The 24,082-nt window shown below is 42.4% G+C and overlaps 1 protein-coding gene and 4 non-coding genes across 7 annotated transcripts in view; 4 read left to right on the top strand and 1 right to left on the bottom strand.

Annotated features, from left to right (window-relative positions):
• LOC133545492 (major histocompatibility complex class I-related gene protein-like) overlaps positions 1-24,082 on the top strand; it is a 291,962-nt gene that overhangs the window by 193,128 nt on the left and 74,752 nt on the right. The window lies entirely within an intron of this gene.
• trnal-uag (transfer RNA leucine (anticodon UAG)) lies at positions 5,909-5,990 on the top strand. Its single transcript has one exon. It is a non-coding gene; the product is annotated as a tRNA-Leu (tRNA).
• Positions 9,172-9,244, top strand: trnaf-gaa (transfer RNA phenylalanine (anticodon GAA)). Its single transcript has one exon. It is a non-coding gene; the product is annotated as a tRNA-Phe (tRNA).
• Positions 9,845-9,917, bottom strand: trnaq-uug (transfer RNA glutamine (anticodon UUG)). Its single transcript has one exon. It is a non-coding gene; the product is annotated as a tRNA-Gln (tRNA).
• trnah-gug (transfer RNA histidin (anticodon GUG)) lies at positions 13,255-13,326 on the top strand. Its single transcript has one exon. It is a non-coding gene; the product is annotated as a tRNA-His (tRNA).

Raw genomic sequence — 24,082 nt, 5'->3', positions numbered from 1 at the left:
TGCAAGGGTGGAGGTCCAGGGGAACTATTTGACCATAAGTGCAAGGGTGGAGGTCCAGGGGAACTATGTGACCATAAGTGCAAGGGTGGAGGTCCAGGGGACAGGGGAACTATGTGACCATAGTGCAAGGGTGGAGGTCCAGGGGAACTATGTGACCATAAGTGCAAGGGTGGAGGTCCAGGGGAACTATGTGACCATAGTGCAAGGGTGGAGGTCCAGGGGAACTATGTGACCATAAGTGCAAGGGTGGAGGTCCAGGGGAACTATGTGACCATAAGTGCAAGGGTGGAGGTCCAGGGGAACTATGTGACCATAAGTGCAAGGGTGGAGGTCCAGGGGAACTATGTGACCATAAGTGCAAGGGTGGAGGTCCAGGGGAACTATGTGACCATAAGTGCAAGGGTGGAGGTCCAGGGGAACTATGTGACCATAAGTGCAAGGGTGGAGGTCCAGAGGGACTATGTGACCATAAGCGCTCATATCATCACAGCAGAGTGGGAGATGAGAAGACACGCCCCCTCTAAGAGAGTCACCTTGTGCAGGTACTGACACAAGCAGTGGAGGAAAGGAGAAATCCCTCTTTATGTGGCACTGTTTTTAATTATGTTAAAAAGAAGATATAATGCCTTGTGCACTTGAACTAGATTTTATATATTTTAATTTAATAATTCAAAAGTGTTACAAAACAAAACGGCAAAACTTTTGTTTATTTGTCTTGTCTTTTTTTTTTTTTTTTTTTGCTGATCCGAAAAAAAATATCCAATCCGTGAGTTTTTTGATCCGTTGCACCCCTACGAGGCACCATGAATTGATTTATTTGGACCCCGACTTAAAACAGGTTGAAATACTTATTGGGGTGTTAGCATTTAGTGGTCAATTGTACGGAATATGTACTCTACTGTGCAATCTACTAATAAAAGTTTCAATCAATCAAAAAAACAACAACACACGGCATGCTGGCAACGACTGGGCTATGATAGACTGACCATACCTCCTCTTTTCACCGGACATGTCCTCTTTTGCGGGGCTGTCCGGGTGGAGTTTCCTAAATGCCTCAAAAGTCCGGTATTTTAAGTTAGGGTTGCGTGTATTTTCAATGTACGTTCAAGGTTAAGAAGGGGTTCAAAACAAGACAATTTGTGCACACAGCAGCATTCGTGAGGGAGGGACAGAGACAGACAGAGCGAGAGAGTTATGATAAACCTGCATGCGTCGCCAGGCTCTGATTTAATTTTTTAATATCTATAGCACGTGTGTCAAAAGTGTGCCTAGGAGGCCATTTCAGCACACACCTAATGTTTTAAAGGCCCATGGCACATTCTAAAAATACCATCAAAATAAACAAAAATAAAAAAGCTTAAAGGCTAAATGTAATTTAGGCAACGTTGTCTAATTAAACAAAGCTGTTTTTTTTTTCTTTCACACTGTCATTGCTGAAAACATAATATTAAGTCAAAATCAATGTTATTATGAATTATTGACCTATCCAAGTTTCCGATTACTTCACATCAAAATATTTTTGGTGGAAGATTTAGCAAATTTGTTAAATAAATAATCAAAAAATGTATATTTTGTTTTTTTCTTACTGTACCGAAAATGACCCGAACCGTGACCTCTGAACCGAGGTACGTACCGAACCGAAATTATTGTGTACTGTTACACCCTTACTTTTAGGATGTTTTTATATGAACTACCGTATTTTCCGCGCTATAAGCCGCCCCGTGTTATAAGCCGCACCTTCAATGAATGGCGTATTTAAAAACTTTGTAAACCTATAAGCCGCACCGGTTCATAAGCCGCGCCCCCGCTGCGCTAAAGGGAATGTCAAAAAAACAGTCAGATAGGTCAGTCAAACTTTAATAATACAAACCAGTGTGCGAATGTATAATCACAACAATAGTAACACTCAAAATATTGCAGAGCAATAGCAACATCAATAACTCAACTTTGCTCGAACGTTAATGTCACAGCACACAAAATAAACATTTAAAGCTCACCTTCAGAAGTTATTCCTCATCCATAAATCCCTCGAATTCTTCTTCTTCGGTGTCTGAATTAAAAAAATTGAGCGAATACGGCATCCAAAATGGCGGGCTCCGTCTCGTCGAAGTCATCAGAGTCAGTGTCGCTGTTGTTGTCCGGCAGTTCCATGAATCCTGCCTTCCTGGCCGGATCTTTTTTCAGCTATCTTGTTTTTACAATATGCGTGGAAAGTAGCCAGCTTTTCTTGAAAGTCTTTTGGCAGTTGCTGTGAAATAGTAGTCCGTGTGCGGATGGAGAGATTGCGTCTTTTCATGAACCGGAAACACCGAGAAGCGCCACCTTTTTAAATCATCTAAGTGAAGTTCGCTTGCTAGCGCTGTTGCTTTCATTGGAATAGTGATGGTATTGACACTTCTGCTTGCTGCTCTCTGCTCAACTACCCACTGTTCCAGTTTGTCCTCCAACTGTTGCCATCTTGCTTTGTTCCCTCAAACTCTGTGTTGTCTTCTTTACTTGGCGCAGGTCATCTTGTTGCTTCCTCCACCTAAGCACCATTGATTCATTTATGTTCAATTCTCTCGCTGCTGCTCTATTTCCGTGTTCTTCTGCGTGACTTATTGCCTTGAGTTTGAATTCTGCGTGGTACGCGTGTCTTTTAGTAGGAGCCATTTTGTGGTCGTCTTTACAGAAACACACAAATGAAATTAATCGGATTAGCTGCGCGCTTCTTCTTCTACGGGGGCGGGTGCTTACCTTGGTGGTTGCGTACCGTAGAAGAAGAAGCGCTTCCTCTTTCCAGGTGGGCGGGCGCTTACCTTGGCGGTTGCTTACCGTAGAAGAAGAAGCGCTTCCTCTTCGAGGGGAAAAAAGATGGCGGCTGTTTACCGTAGTTGCGAAACCTAAACTCTATGAAAATAAATATTTATATTAATACATATATAAGGTGCACCGGGTTATAAGCCGCACTGTCACCTTTTGAGAACATTTTTGGTTTTTAGGTGCGGCTTATAGCGTGGAAAATACGGTAAGGTGGATTGGTCGTTGGCCTGGGAAGGCATTCCCCTGAAGGTCTTCTTCATGTGTCAGCTGGAAGTACCCTGACTGCTGTGACGGGAAACTGATGAGATTGTGAGATCATATGTTGGTGCAGGATAATGTCTCATGTGACTGAGCAAAGCTGGACTTTTCTAAAGAATGTTTGTTTTCTTCTGTCCCGCAGACCTCTATGAAGAACATCTTCCTCATGAGCAGGAGGAGGAACCACAGTCCCCCCACATACATGAGGAAGAAGATGTACCACATTCCCATCATGTAAAAGAGGGAGGGGGAGGTGCCACAGCTCCCCCACATTAAAGAGGAAGACGAGACTCCACAGACCCATAGTGTTAAACTGACCCTTCACATTAAAGGGCAAGCGGAAGAACCACTGAACTTACACATCAAAAATGAAGAGGAGGACCCACTGACCCCTCACTTTAAGGAGCAAGAGAACCCACTGACCCCTCACTTTAGAGAGGAAAAGGAGGATGCACTGAACCCCTACTTTAAAGAGGAAGAGGAAGACCAAGAGCTGTTGCACATTAAAGAGGAAGAGGAGGAACACAGCATCAGTCTGCCTAAATGTTTGGTGGAGTTCCCAGTGACTGGTGTCCCTGTGAAGAGTGAAGATGATGAGGTCAAAGGTGAAAGTGAGGAGAGGGGAGCGGGGGAGCCTCCAAGCAGCAGCTCAACACAACACATGACAACAGAAGCTGATGGAGACCACTGTGGAGGATCACAAGCAGACAAGCTCTTAGCTCCACTATCAGATAGTGAGGACACAACGTCACACTCTCCTGACACTGATGATGAAGACTCTAAAGATGATAAGACATGTCACACTGACAACACTCACTTCAAGTGTTCTCACTGTGACAAAACCTTTAAATACCATTGTTGTCTGAAAAGACACATGAGAATACACACCGGAGAAAAAGCTTTTATCTGCTCAGTATGTGACAAAGGTTTTGGACTACATCAAAATTTGATAAGACACATGAGAATACACACCGGAGAAAAACCTTTCATCTGTTCAATATGTGGTAAGTGTTTTACAGTAAGTCAGAAATTGAAAAGACACATGAGAACACACACTGGAGAAAAACCTTTTTCCTGTTCAACCTGTGGTAAAGGTTTTAAAGAAAGTCACAGTTTGAAAAGACACATGAACACACACACTGGTGAAAATTCACATTCCTGTTCAATCTGCAACAAAAGCTTTTGTGACCGATCAAACCTCGTAGCACACATGAGAAGACACACAGGAGAGAAAGTGTTGAGTTGCAGTGAGTGTGGTGAAGGATTCTCTTATAAGTACCAGTGTAAGAAACACAAGTGTGCTGGTGAGAACAGCAGCAGCAAATGAAACTGCAGGATTTGAAATAAACTGTCAAAACTTTAATTTTGACTTTTTAACAACATCAGCAAATATAATGTGTGTGACATTGTTGTTTGTGTAACAATCTTTTTAATATGCTTCTAAATATATTATTGCTTTTTTCAGTCAAGTACGTGCATTAGTATGCAATCAAAGTTCAGAGTGTCAGGCAAAAGCCAATATTGTACATCATCCAACAGAGGTTTACTTTGTATACATTCATAAAATAAACTGTTTTTTTTTTCCCCTATCACAGAACGAAAAAGTGTTGTCTTCAATTGCAAAACATCCTAAAAATAAATTTTAGTAGTCAATTCCGTCTTTTTTTTATTAAATGAATTCCCTTGTGTTTTGAAGAATGGAAGCTTTCAAGTTATGACAATTGTTTTCGTTCCACAGAAAATACAGTAAAGAAGTAATAGTAAATAATGGAAAAAAATAAAATGCTCTAATTAGAATATTTTGAAGGAAAGCCTTTATATATATATTGTTTTGTATATTCTTCTATTTGCAGGTCGTACTTAATGATGTCTTCAAATAATAAAATACTTTTATCACTCAATAAGTGCATCAGCGACCAAATGCTTTTTTCAAACAATTGCTGTACAAAGATGGATTTGTTTATCATTTTAATTTAACAACAATTCCATAGTGGAGTATTGTGTGTGATAAAAAAATAATTGTAACTAATTGTAAATTAGTTTCCAGGACAACAACAGTTGCTGGTAGGGATGGGTACCGTTCACTTTTTTACCGAACTGGGCACAGATTCCGGTACCCCGAAATCGATACCTGTTCTCAACGTTCCCACTTTTTGGTGCTTTTGTGTGTGGTAATGATATTGTTTGTGATAATAAATCACAATTTTTATTGCAAAATTTAAAATGATACTGTAATGATAACTGTTGTCCTTTTGTTACATCTTGTTTAGTTATTATCAAATTATCATTTATAAGTAAGTTTATTTACAGTTGCAAGTCCAATACACTAGATGACAGTTGTTAGAGCCATATACTCTTTTTGTCCGTTAAATTCATGACGTCACATATGCGATCCTCTCCAAGGTTTCTTATAGTCACTGTCACCGACATCCCACTGGGGTGAGTTTTTCCTTGCCCGTATGTGGGCTCTGTACCGTGGATGTCATTGTGGCTTGTGCAGCCCTTTGAGACACTTGTGATTTAGGGCTACATAAAAAAAACATCGATTGATTGATACAATTTTCAGAGAGGGATACTGTGGTCACTGCTCAAGGTTGAAAAAGATGTTTACTGATGAAAATAAGAGGAACCAAAATCACCTCCCCGCCAGGGTATCGAACCCTGGTCTCCCGCGTGACAGGCAGAGATACTGTCCACTATACTAACGAGGACTTCATTTTCCAGTGTTTTCTAAAGGACAAGTAAATGATCCAAGCCTATCCCTGCCACGCCACAACCAAAGTGATGCCATGGCATACGTTTTCCGTCTCATAATGCCGATAAATTGATCATTAAACAAGTTTCCAGCGGTTGTGTGGCTGAGTGGTCTAAGGCGCTGGATTTAGGCTGCAGTGTCTCAGGAGGTGTGGGTTCAAATCCCACCGCAGCCAATTCTGTTCTGGTAACCCACTTGTTTCTTTCCTGACCTTAGCAATTGAATCTAGCTTGGTCCTCATTTGGAATGCTCTGGAAAACTTGTGGAAATTAGGCCAAAACTTTAGCTTGAGAGTTCTTTGCGCTAGGAATGTGATCAAAAAGAACACAACCCGGGGTGAGGAAGTGTGCAGCAGTCCAAATACAACATAAAATAAGTGAAAGTGTATATATGCCATGTTTTATCAACCTAAATCATTTTTTTATGTATGCAGATTACAAAGGCTTTTGGTCTGACTTTCCCCCAGGATGAAGCCCCGGGAAAGGAAAAAGGTAGACTTTCCAAAAGTGAAGTGGATTCAGAAAGGTCCATGGCATCTGTGCCAGAAACAAAAATGGAAAAATGTATTCATCTTCAACATCAATTATTCAATATAGCAAAGGACAGTTTTGTTTAATTGACTTGGTATGGCTAAAAAAGGTGGATATGTATGTTTTTGTCAACCTGTCTTCTGAAAATCTGCACCGCTACCGTAGACATTCAGGCCACTTGTATTTGTTCCTGTATTCCATAGGTGTCAAACTCTGGCAAGTGAGCCAAATTTGGCTAGCAGCAGAAAGCGGGTGGGAAGACAGGGCCCTCTATGAAGTCTTTCTGAAGGGACTCGGAGCTTCCAATCAGGACCTCCTTTTCGCTTAGACCTAAATGGTAAATGGGTTGTACTTGTATAGCGCTTTTCTACCCCTGTTTAAGGAGCTCAAAGCGCTTTGACAATATTTCCACAGTCGCCCATTCACACACTGACGGTAGGAGGTGCCATGCAAGGCGCTCACCGGGACCCATCAGGAGCAAGGGTGAAGTGTCTTGGCCAAGGACACAAGGGACGCGACTAGGATGGTAGAAGATGGGGATTGAATCAGTAACCCTCAGATTGCTGGCACGGCCACTCTACCAACTTCACCACGCCGTCCCCAACCTACCAGACAACTTAGATGCCCTCATCGCACTCGCCATCCGGATGGACAACCGACTAGCCCAGCTCAAACGACAGCGAGGAAGAGGACCGGCTGCGACAGGAAGAACCACCCATCCTTTCGCACCTAGCGGGGCGACCACTCAGCGTTCACCCCCGGAGCTATGTCCTCACCTCCGCTCTGACCTGGAGGAGGAGCCCATGCAGCTATGGAGAGCCCGACTGACCCCAGAGGAGCGACAAAGCGGCTGATGGAGGGGAGATGTTTTCACTGTGGAGAGAGCGGCCATTTTGTCATTTCGTGTCCAACCAAGGGATCCCAGGTGGCGAGTCACGTTCCGGCGGTACCTCAGATGCGACGCACTCTCATTAAGGTCACAATAACGCATCTCACGGCCACAGATCTAGAGTTTAATAGACTCTGGGGAAGACGAGAGTCTGATGGACTGGGGTTTAGCTAAGAGACTAGGATTCAAGTCAGAACCGCTAGCTAAACCCAGGCTTTTTAACGGTAAGGAGCTTTTCACTATCTCACACATCAGTTAACCTGTCCAAATGAACATTGACTGCCATCAGGAAAATTTTGTCCGTACTTAATTACTTAACCCTCCCTTTCGCTGATCTTGGGGCATCCATGGCTGTACCAGCATAATCCTTGGGTTAACAGGAAAACAGGGAAGATCAGTGAATGGGGAAGGGAGTGCACCAAGAACTGTGTTTTTTCTACTGTCCAGGGAAAACGTGTCAAGGAAATTAATAATTTTTCTGCCAATCCTGCCACAGACTCAAAATTTCCGCACCTGAAGTCTGTTCCTTCTTGTTATCACCACCTGCAACAAGTCTCCAGCAAGACAAAAGCCCTGTCACTTCCGCCCCACCATTCCTTATACTGTGCCATTGACCTGCTTTCCAGTGCCACTATTCCCAAGGGGCGTCTGTACTCCGTCTCTGGTCCGGAAAGGGCTACCATGAACGATTACATATCGGCATCCCAAGAAACTGGCTTGATTCGCCCGTCATCATCGCCAGCAGGAGCAAGGTACTTCTTTGTGAAAAAGAAAGACGGGTCGTTAAAACCCTGCATTAATTACAGCCCACTGAATGACATTACCTTCAAGAACCGTTACCCTCCTCTCCTCATGTCTTATGTCTTCGACCAACTCCAACAGGTCAAAATATTCACCAAACTGGATCCACGCAACGCTTACCATCTGGTTTGAATTAGAGAGGGAGACGAGTGGAAGACCGGATTCAACACACACAGCGGCCACTATGAATACAGGGTCATGCCCTTGGACTCACCAATGCTCCAGCCGTGTTCCAAGCCATTATCAATGAAGTTCTAAGAGACTTCCTGGACCATTTTGTGAATGTCTACCTTGATGATTTATTGATTTACTCACCTGACAGTGACACCAAGTCCATGTAACTCAGGTTTTAAAGAGACTCTTGGACAATGACTTATATTTTAACACAACCACAACAGCTGTATGAATATATGGAATTAATGGAGAGGTCTACAAAAACATGTAGGCCACTTTAATGGCTGACAAGCCATGCCAGCATGAAGCCTGCTTTTATAAGGAGCGAAACGTCATCTAGGACAAACTGAACAATTCGTTTCATGGCCTGTGAATACAATGACCTGGATGAAGGAGGACGTCCATTGACTTTATTTGTTAGATGAGACAGAAATGTTCCCACATTAGGTATTAGCACACTGAATGAGATTCAGTTCCATGATGTCGTTCAAACAGAACGTCGCTTTAATAGATCGTTTAACATTAGACATCAGGGGATCAAACACATTATCAATCAGGGAGGGTAGGTACAACCGTGATCGTATAATTAGTACTCTGTTGTGGTCGCAGCAACCTCGGTTCAAATCCGGGTCATGGCACTTTACCCTCTAAACTGCCTTATTTAAGCATGGTTCTTTTACACTTGAAGACTTAATTATTAGCCCCCTAAGAACTTTTGAAAATTTCTGAAAAATCTGCCTAATGTTTGCAATAATCATGACATTCTCGGTAGTAAAACATTCTTCAGAAGCATTTTGGTACATTTTTTAGAGACCCTGAAATACTCAGTCATGGAGTGTAAGACATTCTTTAGACTAGGCTTTGAGACCAACTTGGGAAAGCCTCCTTCCACCCCTCAAAAGTCACCAATTGGGTAGACCTTGGTTACATTTGGATATGTGAACCCAAAAATCATTCATACAGCTGAAATAGCTCAGTTGGGAGAGCGTCAGACTGAAGATCTGAAAGTCCCTGGTTCGACCCCGGGTTTCAGCACAACTCTCTGAACTTCTCAATCAATCTAATAAGCCTTCTGTGGCTCTTACAATAATGAGATGGTCTCCCTGACCTGCCAGCCTTGCTGATTTAATCTTAGCATCTGTTGTTACAAACCTTCCCTCCATTTCAAATTGGACACCGTTACATGGTTTAACGGTGTATCGTTCCTAAAGCCAATGTTTGGTCTTTAACTGACCCTTACATTGGGCTGTTTCAAACACAAATTTGTAGCTTTAGGGGTATTTTTTCTAATGTATAACTTGAAAGTGAGAGTAATAAAGCTGGGCTCATGTGATGTGAGGGTGCATCCAACACACCTACAGCAAAAGATTAACCACAACTTTCATACAGATACACTGTCTAACAATTTATGTTTAAGGTATTGCTGTTAAAACTTCAGATGATCACATTTTAATGCTCTCCCACCAGAGCTAAAGTGGATGTGAGGGATGTTTTTGGATTTCAGATTTTCAAATGAAATAGAGAAAAAACAATCACTGTTGAAAACTATAAATACAGTTGAAATAAAGGTTCCAACGACTGCTGCAGTGTGGCAAAGGGATGTCTTTAGAGAAGTGTAAGGAGGTCAGCATCAGTTGCCTGAAGAGGGAGTTGAACCCTGGACCCTCAGATTCAAAGTCTGATGCTCTGCCAACTGAGCTACCCAGGACCTTTCAAAGCTGATTTTCCCAACACCTGAGAGAACAGCCATATTGTCAATCTCAGGTGAAGGTGAATTAGTCAGCATGTTCAGTGACAAGCTGGGAACTGTCAAAGCTCAAGCTCGCTAATTGCTTGAATCTAAAGCTCATTTTTGACAGCTAGGCCAGTTTTACATCGTCATCAACAAAGAAGGTTTTGCCCGAAAAAGAAGCTCCTCTCCCGAAGTTGCCAACTCTGAGCTGGATTCAACTCGGAAGCTCCCCAGAATTTTCCTAGAAATATTTTGCTTAAATTTTTACTGGAGGCTAGCTGCAACAGGTAGAGCTGGTGAAGGCCCATGCTGCAACAAATAGAAGGTCACTAGATTATAAAGTCCAACAGAAGCAGTCAGTAAAGCCCTGTTTTGGTAGTAAGCCTAATGTAAACTGTGTGTTCCTTTTGCGTAAGATGTGTACAATATACAAGCTGTACTACAGTAAAACTGCTCTTTACATAGGGCTTGTGGTGCAATGGATAACCCGTTTTGGGGGGTGGGGGGGTTGCCCACATATGCGGTCCTCTCCAAGGTTTCTCATAGTCATCAATGTCACTGTCACCGACGTCCCACTGGGTGTGAGTTTTTCCCTGCCCTTATATGGGCTCTACCGAGGATGTCGCTGTGGTTTGTGCAGCCCTTTGAGACACTTGTGATTTAGGGCTGTATAAATAAACATTGATTGAGGTATCCATAGAGGCCAAGGTCCTAGCGGTAAGGATTTTGAACGGACATCCTCAAGATGTCAGACATTATTTTTATTCTGTTTTGGATGACATCACATACAAATATAATTGGCATTCCTTCAAGGTAGATTTGAACCAGCTCCCTAAGTATTTTCGTACGTACAACTACAGTCCCCGCTCTACCAACTGAGCTATCAAAGGGTCTCATGAGACCCACACTTTAGAATTCATGTAATTCATCTGGACACATGTAATTGTTTGTAATAATGGAAGCATCAGCTCAAATAAGTTTTTCAAATTGAATACAGGATACAGGACTGCTGCAGGGGGGCAAAAGGGACGCCTTTGCAGAAATGGAAATAAGTTAAAAACAGCCACCTGAACATGGACTTGAACCCTGGACCTTCAGACTAGAAGTCTGAAGCTCTGCTGACTGGGGTACCCAGGCTCTTTTCAATACTGTTTTGCCCAACATCTGACAGAATAACCATATCGGCAAACTCAGATGAAAGTGAAATAATTAGGATGTTCAAGCTGGGAACTGTCAAAGCTCAAGCTTGCCAATTGCTTAAACACAAACCTCATTATTGACAGTCAAGCCAGTTTTGCATCGTCAGCAGCAAAGAAGGTTTTGACCAAAAAAGAAGTTTCTCTCCCGAAGTTGCCAACTCTTAGCTGGATTTAACTTGGATGCTTCCCAGAATTTTGCAAGAAGCATTTTGCAGAATTTTTTTAGAGACCCTGAAATGCTCAGTCATGGAGCGTAAGACATTCTTTTTGAGCTCCCAGGGTTTAAGTACCTGTTCTGCTCACCAATACTAGGCTCTGAGATCCCCATGAGAAGGCCTTCATCCAGCCCTGAAAAGTCACCACCAGGTTAGACCTTGGTTCCATTTGAAAAAGTGATCCCAAAAGGGATTTGTAATGCTGAAATAGCTCAGTTGGGAGAGCATAACTCCAAAGATCCCTGTTTGGACCTAGGGTTTCAGCACAGCTCTGTGTTCTTTTTAACCAGTTGTTTTTACTAATAAGCCTAATGTGGCTCTTACACTAGGCAGCACGGTGGAAGAGGGGTTATTGTGTCCGCCTTACAATACGAAGGTCCTGAGTAGTCCTGGGTTCAATCCCGGGCTCGGAATCTTTCTGTGTGGAGTTTGCATGTCCTCCCTGTGACTACATGGGTTCCTTACGGGTACTCCGGTTTTCTCCCACTTCCAAAGACATGCACCTGGGGATAGGTTGATGGGCAACACTAAAAAAATTGGCCCTAGTGTGTGAATGTTGTCTCTATCTGTGTTGGCCCTGCGATGAAGTGGTGACTTGTGTAGGGTGTACGCTGCCTTCCGCCCGATTGTAGCTGAGATGGGCACTAGCGCTCCCTACGACCCCAAAGGGTATTAGCGGTAGAAAAATGGATGGATGGATGGGTTCTTACACTACTGAAATGGTTTCCCTGACCTGCCAACCTTGCTATTGGAATCCTAACATCAGTTGTCACACACCTTTCCATCCATCCATCGTCAACCGCTTATCTGGAATCGGGTCGCGTTTTTTTAATTTAGACAACCGTTACATTGTTTAACGGTGTATTGTCCCTTAAGCCAATGTTTGGTCTTGAACTGACACTTAAATAACTTGAAACTGAGAGTAATAAAGCTGGGCTCAGTGTGACTTGAAGGTGCATCCAACACACCTACAGCAAAAAACTTCACCAAAACTTTTTCATTCAGTTACACAGCTTAATAATTGGAGTTTCAGGTAATACTTTTAAACCTTCACAGTGCGAATACAAACTCTTTTGTTCCGCCGCCAGCCAAACTTCTCCTAAACTTATCACCAGACTGAGTTCATCTTTCTGTGGCCAATCACGTAACTGGATCCATCTTTTCAAACACCTATCAAATCCAATTCCAGCTTTTGTCTGCCCAATCACAGCACAAAGTTAGTTTTTTAGCATCTCCTGTGTACTGTAGAAGCTGGTTCTTCAATTATGGCATGTTATTACAAATGTCTGCAACTCTGTGCAATAGTTAATTAGATTTTAACCAATTTAATTCCTAAATGAAAACTACAAGCAGGACCTTCGATAGCTCAGTTGGTAGAGTGAAGGACTGTAGTTGCTGATGCTGACGTCCTTAGGTCGCTGGTTCAACTCCAGCTCGAAGGTTTTTTTTCTCTTATTTTTATGTAACGTCATTTAAAAAAGAATCATCATTATGTCGGACATCCTAACTTGATTGGTTCGATGAGACATAAAGACATGCACCTGGGGATAGGTTGATTGGCAACACTTAATGGTCCCTAGTGTGTGAATATGAGTGTGAATGTTGTCTGTCTATCTGTTTTGGCCCTGCGATGAGGTGGTGACTTGTCCAAGATGTACCCCGCCTTGCGCCCGATCGTAGCTGAGTTAGGCACCAGCGCCTCCCGCAACCCCAAAGGGAATAAGCGGTAGAAAATGAATGGATGGATGGAGACAGAAATTTCCCCAGAACATTAGGTATTAGCACACTGAATGAGATTTTCTTACATGATGTCGTTCAAACAGAATGTCGCTTGAACAAATCATTAAACATTAGACATCAGGAGAGCAAAGCCATTATCAATCAGAGGATGTTGCTACAGCCGTGATCGTATAGTGGTTAGTACTCTGTGTTGTGGCCGCAGCAACCCTGGTTCGAATCCGGGTCACGGCACTTTACCCTTTCTTCAAACTGCCTTTTTTTTATGATGATTTCTGAAAAATAGGTATCTTGTTCCCTATGGTAAGTAGTCGAAGAAGATGTAACACCAACCAGGTACTCGAAATATCTATTATGTGTCATTACAGTATTGGCTTTGATGAATGATTTAATATGACTGATGTGTGCTTTGTGCTGTTAGTTTATCCCTTGGTAAAATTGCATTATAAACTCAGTCAATAGATCAACAGTTTATTGTCTTTGTTTTAAACAACATTAATCTGCCAAATGTTTGCAATACTCATAACATTCTTGGTAGTAAAACATTCTTCAGAACCATTTCGCTTAATATTTTAGAGACCCTATTATGCTCAGTCATGGAGCATAAGACAGTCTTTTTGAGCTTCTGGAATTCAAGTACCTGTTCTGCTGACCAATACTAGGCTCTGAGATCCCCATGGAAAGGCCTCCTCCCAGCCCTTAAAATGCACCAACAGGGCATACTTAGGTTACATTTAAAAAAGTGAACCCGAAAAGAATTGGTGTGGCTGGAATATCTCAGTTGGGAGAGTGTCAGTCTGAAGGTCCCTGGTACGACCCAGGTATTTCAGCACAACCCTGTGTTCTTCTTAACCAGTTATTTTTTTACTAAGAAGCCTTCTGTGGCTCTTACAATGCAAAATTGGTCTCCCTGCAGCCTGGGTCTCTGGATTTAGAATCATTTCTCAGAACTGCTAGCACGGCTTGTCAGCCATGTGATTGCCCTTGACTTTCTTCTGGACTTTTCTCTTTACTTCCAGATTCATACAGCTGTTGAGGTTTCTATTTTGTGTCAACCTCAAGACACACAAGACATTATTTTGATTCTTTATTGTTTGTCTGAACATACCTCCAACTAACACACATCATAAATCACGAACAAAAATAACAAAAAGACATCATAAATTGTAATGGCCAAAGAGGTCTATCTATACATAATACATAATCCAGTCACAATTAACTTGTGCTCAGCTGGGAAAGTAATCATATATACTTATTATGTCATCCATGTAATTATTATGAAACTGTTGCAGGCGTATTAAATCATGTTAATATTAAAAATAAATGTAACGTAAATGAATGGGGGGATATAAAAGGCATCCGGTTCTATCAGACCGGGCAGAAGCGGAGGCAGAGGCGGAAGCGGAAGCAGATGACACACCCCCTGGAGCACCTGTCAGTCACAGCGTTTTGACCACGGAGCCACTTTATGGAAGTATCCTCATTTTTTGACTATTGTTGTGACTTCCCATTGGTCTGTGGAGAACCTAGACAACACAGACTCTTACCAGGGGCACCTTTGAGTTGGACGCACAGACGCGGGGCCGTGAGTACACAGCCATATTTGATGTTCAAACTCATAAACTTTATTTTTTTTTGCAAATAATAATAAACTTAGAATTTCATGGCTGCAACACGTGCCAAAGTAGTTGGAAAAGGGCATGTTCACCACTGTGTTACATCACCTTTTCTTCTAACGACATTCAACAATCTTTTGGGAACTGAGGAAACTAATTGTTGAAGCTTTGAAAGTGGAATTCTTTCCTATTCTTGTTTTATGTAGAGCTTCAGTCCAAAAGTCCGGGGTCTCCGCTGTCGTATTTTACACTTCATAATGCGCCACACATTTTCGATGGGAGACATGTCTGGACTTGCAGGCGAGCCAGGAAAGTACTCGCACTCTTTTACTATGAAGCCACGCTGTTGTAATACGTGGCTTGGCATGGTTTTGCTGAAATAAGCAGCAGCGTCCATGATAACGTTGCTTGGATGACAACATATGTTGCTCCAAAACCTTTAAGACCATTCAGCATTAATAGTGCCTTCACAGATGTGCAAGTTACCCAGGCCTTGGGCACTAATGCACCCTCATACCATCACAGATGCTGGCTTTTGAACTTTGCGCCTATAACAATCCGGATGGTTATTTTCTTCTTTGTTCCGGAGGACACCATGTCCACAGTTTCCAAATATAATTTGAAATGTGGACTCGTCAGACCACGGAACACTTTTCCACTTTGCATCAGTCCATCTTAGATGAGCTCGGGCCAAGCGAAGCCGGCGGCGTTCCTGGGTGTTGTTGATAAATGGCGTTCGCTTTGTATAGTAGAGTTTTAACTTGCACTTACAAATGTAGCGACCAACTGTAGTTACTGACAGTGGTTTTATGAAGTGTTCCTGAGCCCATGTAGTGATATCCTTTACACACTGATGTCGTTTTTTGATGCAGTACCGCCTAAGGGATCAAAGGTCCGTAATATCATTGCTTACGTGCAGTGATTTCTCCAGATTCTCTGAACCTTTTGATGATATTACAGACCGTAGATGGTAAAATCCCTGAATTCCTTGCAATAGCTCGTTGAGAAATGTTGTTCTAAAACTGTTCGAAAATATGCTTACAGAATGGTGACCATCGCCTTATCCCTGTTTGTGAATTACTTAGCATTTCATGGAAGCTGTTTTTATACCCAATTATAGAACCCACCTGTTCCCAATTAGCCTGCACACCTGTAGGATGTTCCAAATAAGTGTTTGATGAGCATTCCTCAACTTTGTCAGTATCTATTGCCACCTTTCCCAACTCCTTTGTCACGTGTTGCTGGCATCAAATTCTAAAATTAATGATTATTTGCAAAATACATTTTTTTTATCAGTTTGAACATCAAATATGTTGTCTTTGTAGCATATTCAACTGAATATGGGTTGAAAATTATTTGCAAATCATTCTATTCCGTTTATATTTACATCTAACACAATTTCCCAACTCGTATGGAAACGGGGTTTGTACTTGCATGAATTAACCAAAGGAAACACATTTTTAATCACATTATATGTAAATATGAACTTATATCTATACATTGTATTTATTTACTCTAACCAACAATGAAATGATACAACATATATACAATGTGCTTCTGTCAGCAGCTACACTTTTCCTAACTAAGAGTTTCCCGCTTGTCTCCAACCCTTCCCCCACGCATTCCTGAGCTAAGATCAAAGGTGTGTGCCTCACCGACACTCTCCTGTAAACGGACGGCCTTTGTCTTTTGAGGCCTCCAATAAATACACAAAAAAAAGGTATTCTCTGAACATTTGTCATTAAATAGTAAAACATTGTAAAACAACAGACACTTTACTTTTGCTTGTCCTTATGTGTCCGCAAGATGATGTTACATTTTGGACACATGGATGCAGAATTTTACACCAGTATGAGCAGCAAACCAGCAAACCAGTAATTACAGTCTTTAAATTATGTTGTTGTGGAATGATATTTATCTGATTTAAAGTCAAATACAGTTCATATACTTGTCTGTCTATCTGTGTTGGCCCTGCGATGAGGTGGCGACTTGTCCAGGGTGTACGCCGCCTTTCACCCGAATGCAGCTGAGATTGGCTCAAGCACCCCCCGCCGCCCCGTAATGGACACGCGGTAGATAAATCATTTGTTGCTGTGCTTTTTTGTGTAAACGCCATGAAAACATGCATTTAGAATGAATCGTTCATGACTTGCCCATCACTATGACTCGTTGGCCCCGCCCCTAAGTGACGCATGCGTGGAAGATATGCGCTTTGCATCAAAGTCCTTCTTCACTCCACACACGCTTCTAAGCCTCGGCACATCTCCTCACATCGCTACTAACTACACTTTATTCATCCTCCGTGTCAGGATAAACTCCACTCGTCTCAGTCAACTTTGGAGATTATTAGGCCAGCTTGTTAGCAGCTAACAAAGAGACGCGGATTTGATCAACACATCGCTTAGTTAAGATCAAGTGTGAGTGTAAAGTGTTGTGATTGTGTGAAAATGTGCGAAAGAACGATAGCAGAGTACAAAGAGGAACGTTCTCGGACAAAAGAAGAGAACAAGAAACTACAACTACTGGACGCTGTTTTAAAGAAACCTCAAGTTGTGTTACACAGAACAGGTTTGATTACTTCTTTCTCTCACATGTTGACTAACTTTATATTTCATCATAAACATGAAAATACCGTGTTAGATTAATTTCAATCAACAGGTGCACTCAGACACATGATTGTTGTTGTGTTACTAATGTGATTATCAGACAGTAGTCATTTCCATTAGATAATGTCCAAATATAAGTGATTTGGCACACTTATAATTAAAATAACAAAAAAAATTGTGTTTTTCATCAGATATGTACTAGTATTGTATGTGTGGATGGGGGCCCTGCTTTGGTAATAGTGTGTACCCCTTTCAGAGATCACATTTAGTTCCACTTAAAAACATTCACATGATCCACAATAAGATGAGATGGTATAACGTGATCAGTTGTGGAACTTTCTAACTTGGGGAAAAAACGGGATATCGTTGGAAGCGTGATGTATGAGCAGACACCGTTTGGGTGTAACAAAATGGTGTCTGCCAATGTAGTTTACAATGTCATTACGTCAGTAGTTGTCAAACTTCTTCCACCAAGTACCACCTCAGAAAATACTTGGATTTCCAAGTACCACCATCTTGAACAGCATTAAAATACAGTAGCATAGTAGGCCTGGATTATTCTTTAAAAACAAGGAAGACACGTTATGTAACAAGTATATTTTATATTTTTAGTTACTGTAACATTACACACAGTTTGAACAGTAACACTGTGTTTGCATGTAGGAAACTAAAACAATGTACTTAAATGATACGCGGTGCACACTACATAGATTCTGGTGCGCACCAGATAGTTTCAGGATGCAGCTTCCTCAGTTGACCTCTGACCTGGTCCACGGAGATGACTAATGTCTGGTGGAGAAAGAGGAGGAGGAGGAGGAGTGGGGGGTGCAGCCATGGCTGGGGGGGAGAAGAAGAGGGGGTGGCTGCGATGAGGAGTGGGGGTGGGGATGACACGTGCTGGTTGAACCGGTTGAAGAAGTTGGCCTTCTCTATTGTCCCCCATATTGCCCTGGTCTTTGTCTTGTGGACCGTGATGGTTTTCACACCTTCCCAGACCTCCCTCATGTTGCTCCAGCTTCTTCCCGTAGCTGTCCTTAGCCTTCCTCACGCGTCCTTTCACCTCCCGCCGTGCTTCTTCTTGTTGAGCACAGCTTTAACCTCCTGTGTTACCCAGGGTTTCTTAATAGGGTAGCACCGAAAAGTCTTAGCAGGGCAGGTCACGTCCAAGCAGAAGTAGAGGTGATCCGTTAGATTGTGAGTCAGAACATCTATGTCTTCACCATGTGGAAACTGTGTACCATTTGTCTGTCACAGAATGACATCACACCAAGACATTCAGTGACAGTTTTCCAGTGTTTATCAGTGATTTTTTTCTTTATGTATTTAGAATTTTGGTAGAGTATCAACCAATCAATCAATGTTATATTTATATATCCCTAAATCACAAGTGTCTCAAAGGGCTAAAAAAGGCAGTAAAAACCTTTTGAACAAAGTGTTTGCTAGTGAACATTTCTGAAATGTGTAGGTATATTCTTGGTTTCGTTTACATTTTCAGAATATATAGTATTGTGTTTCAGAGAAATGCTTTGACATTTTTGTCCGGTTGAAACACCGATGACAGTCACCAGCCTTGGCGTCACTATAGACAGCGATTTTAAACTAGACAAACAAGTCAATGGCGTTTTAAAATCGTGTTTTTATCACCTTCGTCTTTTAGTAAAGGTTAAACCGTTTTTATCTTTTAACCTTTTTGAACAAGTTGTGCATGCTTTTATTTCAAGTCGCCTGGACTACTACAATGCACTTTATGCTGGCATTAGCCAAAAAGCTCTCTCCCGGTTGCAGTTAGTCCAGAACGCGGCAGCACGACATTTAACAGGGGCCAGGAAACGCCAGCATATAACCCCAATTCTTCAGAGTTTGCACTGGCTCCCTGTTCATTTTAGAATTGATTTTAAAACATTGCTGTTTGTTTTTAAATCTCTACATGGACTGGCACCTCAATATATCTCGGACATCATCCACATTTACATCCCTGCGCGCGCTCTGAGGTCCGAAAGCCAGCTCCAGCTCGTGGTGCCCAAGACCAGACTTAAGACCAGGGGAGACAGGGCCTTCTCTGTGGTCGGCCCTAAGCTCTGGAACACTCTGCCCCTCCATGTTCAAACTGCTTCCACAGTGGAGTGTTTTAAGTCTCGTCTTAAGACCCACTTTTATTCTTTGGCTTTTAACACTACGTGAGTTGTGTGGTCCTCTGTTCTCTGTTGTCCTCTGTGTTTTTTATACACTTTGATTTTTATTTTACTGTTTTAATTGATTTTACCCTTTAAAATAGTTTTTAATCATATTTGTTTTTATATTGTTTTTATTGGTTTTATTTTTATTCATTTTCTGTTTTATTCAGTCATTGGTGGAGCATAATGTTGTTTTTAACATTGCTGTGCAGCACTTTGGAAACGTTATTGTTGTTTAAATGTGCTATATAAATAAAGTGGATTGGATTGGATTGGATTAGACAAAAAAAGAAGTAAATAAATCAAACAGAGACAGGTTTCAATTTAGCTCATGAGGAGAAACGTCTGGGCTGCAACTTCGTACAGTTTCCCACCACGCTCTGACGAGGGAGTTCCACTTGTCCTCTTTTATTTGGGCCTTTTTTGATTACATAGCTGCAGCTGTTTCTAAAGGGAGGGAGGTCGTAAACTGCTGTCGCACTCGGTTATAAACTGTTCTACGAAAAAGTGCCTGGAGCTGCTTCAGGTCTGCTCCCTTTCCACTTTGTAAATCTCGGGCCAGGACAAGGTCTTCCTGTGGCTGTCAATAGATCAAAGAAACCAACACCTCCATGTCGCATACCATTGCATACAGTGGAGTTTACAACCCTTTTGTTTGATAAGAAGAAAAACAGCTTTTGTCTTCTCGCAGGGGACCTGAACTCAATGGAACACAAAGTTGTGTTATAACTCATATACAATTATTCTGACAATTTTGTTATTGTAAATATTATCTGGAATCAATTTTTGGTAGCAGCAAAGTGGTAATTTGGGTAGTTTTTTGCTCTAAAAATGGTATTTCAACAAGTAAACAGTACAGTAGGTACTTGATTTATATATATTTAAGGGCTCAAAATCAAGAAGCATCTCCATCATCAGAGGCAAACTGACAGAACAAAGGTTTCTCATTGGTGAAGAACCCATTCCAACTGTGTCAGAGAAGCCAATTAAGAACCTGGGAAGGTTGTATGACTCAAGTCTGAAGGACACTGAGCAAGCAGACAAGGTAAGGCAATAAGTCACCAAAGGTCTGAAGAACATTGACAGATCTATGCTGCCTGGGAAGCTGAAAATCTGGTGCGTCCAGTTCGGGTTACTACCCCGCTTCATATGGCCACTAACCATGTATGGTATCTCCCTCACCAGACTGGAGAAAATGGAAAGAACAATCAGCTCTTACGTTAGAAAGTGGCTAGGTGTCCCTTGATGCCTGAGCAGCATCGGCCTGTATGGTCATGGGTTACTTGAACTGCCTCTCTCTAGCCTGACAGAGGAGTTCAAATGCTCCAAAGTGAGGCTCGAGATGACCCTAACAGAATCGAGGGATACTGCCCCAAATCTGACAGCAGGGAAGAAGTGGTTAGCTAAGAACGCAGTACAGCAGGCAAAATCTGCTCTTCACCACGCTGACATCGTGGGCCAAGTCCGGCATGGAAAAGCCGGATTGGGTCTTGGAGAGAAAGGACCTTCCTGGAACAAGGCATCCTCTGCTGAGTGGCGCAAGCTGCTCGTGACCGAGGTCCGTCGACAGGAAGAGTCGAATAGATATGCCAAGGCTGTGGCGCAAGTTAAGCAGGGCCAGTAGACAAGGTGGGAAGGGGTGGAGAAACGGAAGCTCAGCTGGAGGGACAATGGGGAGATGGAATCAGGTAGGGTAAGTTTCCTACTTCGAGCAACCTATGATGTCCTTCCCACCCCCACAAACGTCAACCAATGGCTGGGTGAAGATCCATCATGCCCCCTGTGCTGAACACCGGTGACACTCAGACACATCCTCACTGGGATTAAAGTGAGCCTCTCCCAAGGACGATACACCTGGAGACACAACAAAGTACTCGAATACTTAGCAACAACCCTGAAAAGCAGGAGAAAAAACAACAACTCCTTGCCACCCAGGACACCCAACCTGAATATGCCAGTTGCCTTTGTTCGAGAGGGGCGACGAAGCCAACAGAAGACACCATCAAGGCCCAGGTTGGGATAGCTGGAGGTAGCCCTGGACTGGCAGATGCTGGTGGACGTGTATAAAAAACTCATCGCTCCACCAGGGACAGCAATTACCAACTTGCGGCCTGACCTAGTCCTGTGGTCCAACTCCCAGCACATCGTGTACTTCGTTGAACTCACAGTCCCTTGGGAGGATGCTGTGGAGGAAGCTTTTGAGCGGAAAAAGCTCCGGGATACAGAGCTCGCTGCAGAGGCTGAACGGCGAGGCTGGACAACACAAATCTGCCCCGTAAAAGTTGGATGTCGGGGCTTTGTGGCAACATCAACAACAAGGCTGTTGAGGGACCTGAGAGTTGGCGGTCAAGCTATACGTCAGGCCATTAAGAAACATCGCGGGTGGCAGAGCAGAGCAGCCAATGGTTCTGACCAAGGAGGAAGGACCCCAACTTGTCACCGAAATAAATCAATACTCATGCTGAGGCTGGTCAGTTGCAGAGGGGGGTGCTTCTGGGACGCCAGAATGCACCGCTGAACCTACTTGAAGCGTCGTGGGCCCAGTCAGAGAAACGTCCGTGAGAATAAGAGCCCACTTGAAAACCCTAATGACGCGTCTGCCCAGCCTGCAGCAACACAGATAGTAAGTCAGTGTCTTTAAGTCTTCAACATGGGAGGTATGTGGCACTTTGGATTTTAACATTTTGTCCTGTGTATTTGGAAACATATGTAATGCCCATAAGAGTATTCCAGTAGAATATGCAGAGATAAGATGTGTCAATATCAAAATGTTACTTAAAATGATTTTGGGGCAGCAACAAAGTGTCCATTTGGGTAAATATTTGCTCTAAAAAGGGTATTTCAACAAGTAAACAGTACAGTAGGGACTTGATTTTGATATATTTAATGCTCAAAAGGGTATTTTAGTAAAATAAGCATGTGTAAAAATGCGATGTGTAAACATCAAAATATTTCGTCGAATCTCTTTTTGTCCGACAATATTACATTTAATGACAATTTTACATAAATTAATACATCCAAACCTGTTGTAAATATTTACCATGTGCAGGAAGAAACAACACTTACAGCTGTGTGTATCTTCCAAACAAGAAAGAGGTTTTATCACATCAACATGGGACTAACAACACTCCTTTAAATCTCATCAATGCCACAGAAGAGGCAAACTGTCCTTTTCTGGGCACGATAAAGTCTTAAATAATATGCATGGTGGATGTCCGGTTGTGCCCTGTGGAAATTATAAATAAAGTGAGCAAGTTGTAACTAATCGATGGCCTCGTCATGCCGACCAAAGTGAAAGGTCTCCCCTGCTCTCCTCGACCACGGTCTGGGAGCCGACAAGCAGGGAAGGAGTAAAACAGTACTTGCAACGTGGGCCCTCCCTGTTTAAAGCGTCACCTTTATTGATAGTTTTGAAGCCCTAATACCCCCATATAGTACTTCACACCCTCATTATTAACCAGTAGAATTCAGTTTTTTTTGCTTTTCTTCCTCTTCAAGATGTTATTGCTTGTATGCACTTTGTGTGTGCGCCTCGACCCTGTAGTCAATCAGAGAGTGGAAGCGGTACTTTTCAAAGGGGGTATCGTACCGTGTTTCAATTGATTGTAACGTATTGTGGCCAAACAGCTCAATTTGTGTTTCATCTGACATCACAAGTACAAAGATAAGACATTCTGGAGGAAAGTTCTATGGTCAGATAAAATAAAAATGGAGCTGTTTGGCCACAATACCCAGCAATATGTTTGGAGGAGAAAAGGAGAGATCTTTAATCCCAGGAACACCATACCTACCGTCAAGCATGGTGGTGGTCGTATTATGCTCTGTGCCTGTTTTGCTGCCAATGGAACTGCTGCTTTAAATGAGACAATGAAAAAGGAGGATTACCTCAAAATTCTTCAGGACAACCTAAAATCATCAGCCCGGAGGTTGGAACTTGGGCACAGTTGGGTGTTCCAACAGGACAATGACCTAAAACACACGTCAAAAGTGGTCAAGGAATGTCTAAATCAGGCCGGAATTAAGGTTTTAGAATGGCCTTTCCAAAGTCGTGTGGAAAATGCTGAAGAAACAAGTCTATGTCAGAAAACCAACACATTTTGCTGAACTGCACCAATTTTGTCAAGAGGAGTGGTCAAAAGATCAAGCAGAAAATTGTGGATGGCAACCAAAAGCGCCTTATTTCAGAGAAACTTGTCAAGGGACATGTAAGCAAATATTAACATTGCTGTATGTATACTTTTGACCCAGCACATTTGTTCACATGTTCAGTAGACCCATAATAAATTCATAAAAGAAGCAAACTTCTTAAATGTTTTTAGTGACCAACAAGTATGTGCTCTAATGACTCTATTACAAAAAAATAAGAGTTGTAGAAATGATTGGAAACTCAAGACAGCCATGACATTATGTTCTTTACAAGTGTATGTAAACTTTTGATCACGACTGTATATGGGGGCTTCACGGTGGCAGAGGGGTTAGTGCGTCTGCCTCACAATACGAAGCTCCTGCAGTCCTGGGTTCAAATCCAGGCTCGGGATCTTTCTGTGTGGAGTTTGCATGTTCTCCCCGTGAACGCGTGGGTTCCCTCCGGGTA

The sequence above is a fragment of the Nerophis ophidion genome, linkage group LG28, assembly GCF_033978795.1.
Source record: "Nerophis ophidion isolate RoL-2023_Sa linkage group LG28, RoL_Noph_v1.0, whole genome shotgun sequence".
In the NCBI taxonomy this organism is placed as follows: domain Eukaryota; kingdom Metazoa; phylum Chordata; class Actinopteri; order Syngnathiformes; family Syngnathidae; genus Nerophis; species Nerophis ophidion.
Note: the sequence above shows the minus strand (reverse complement) of the source record. Positions and strands in the feature narration are given on the sequence as shown.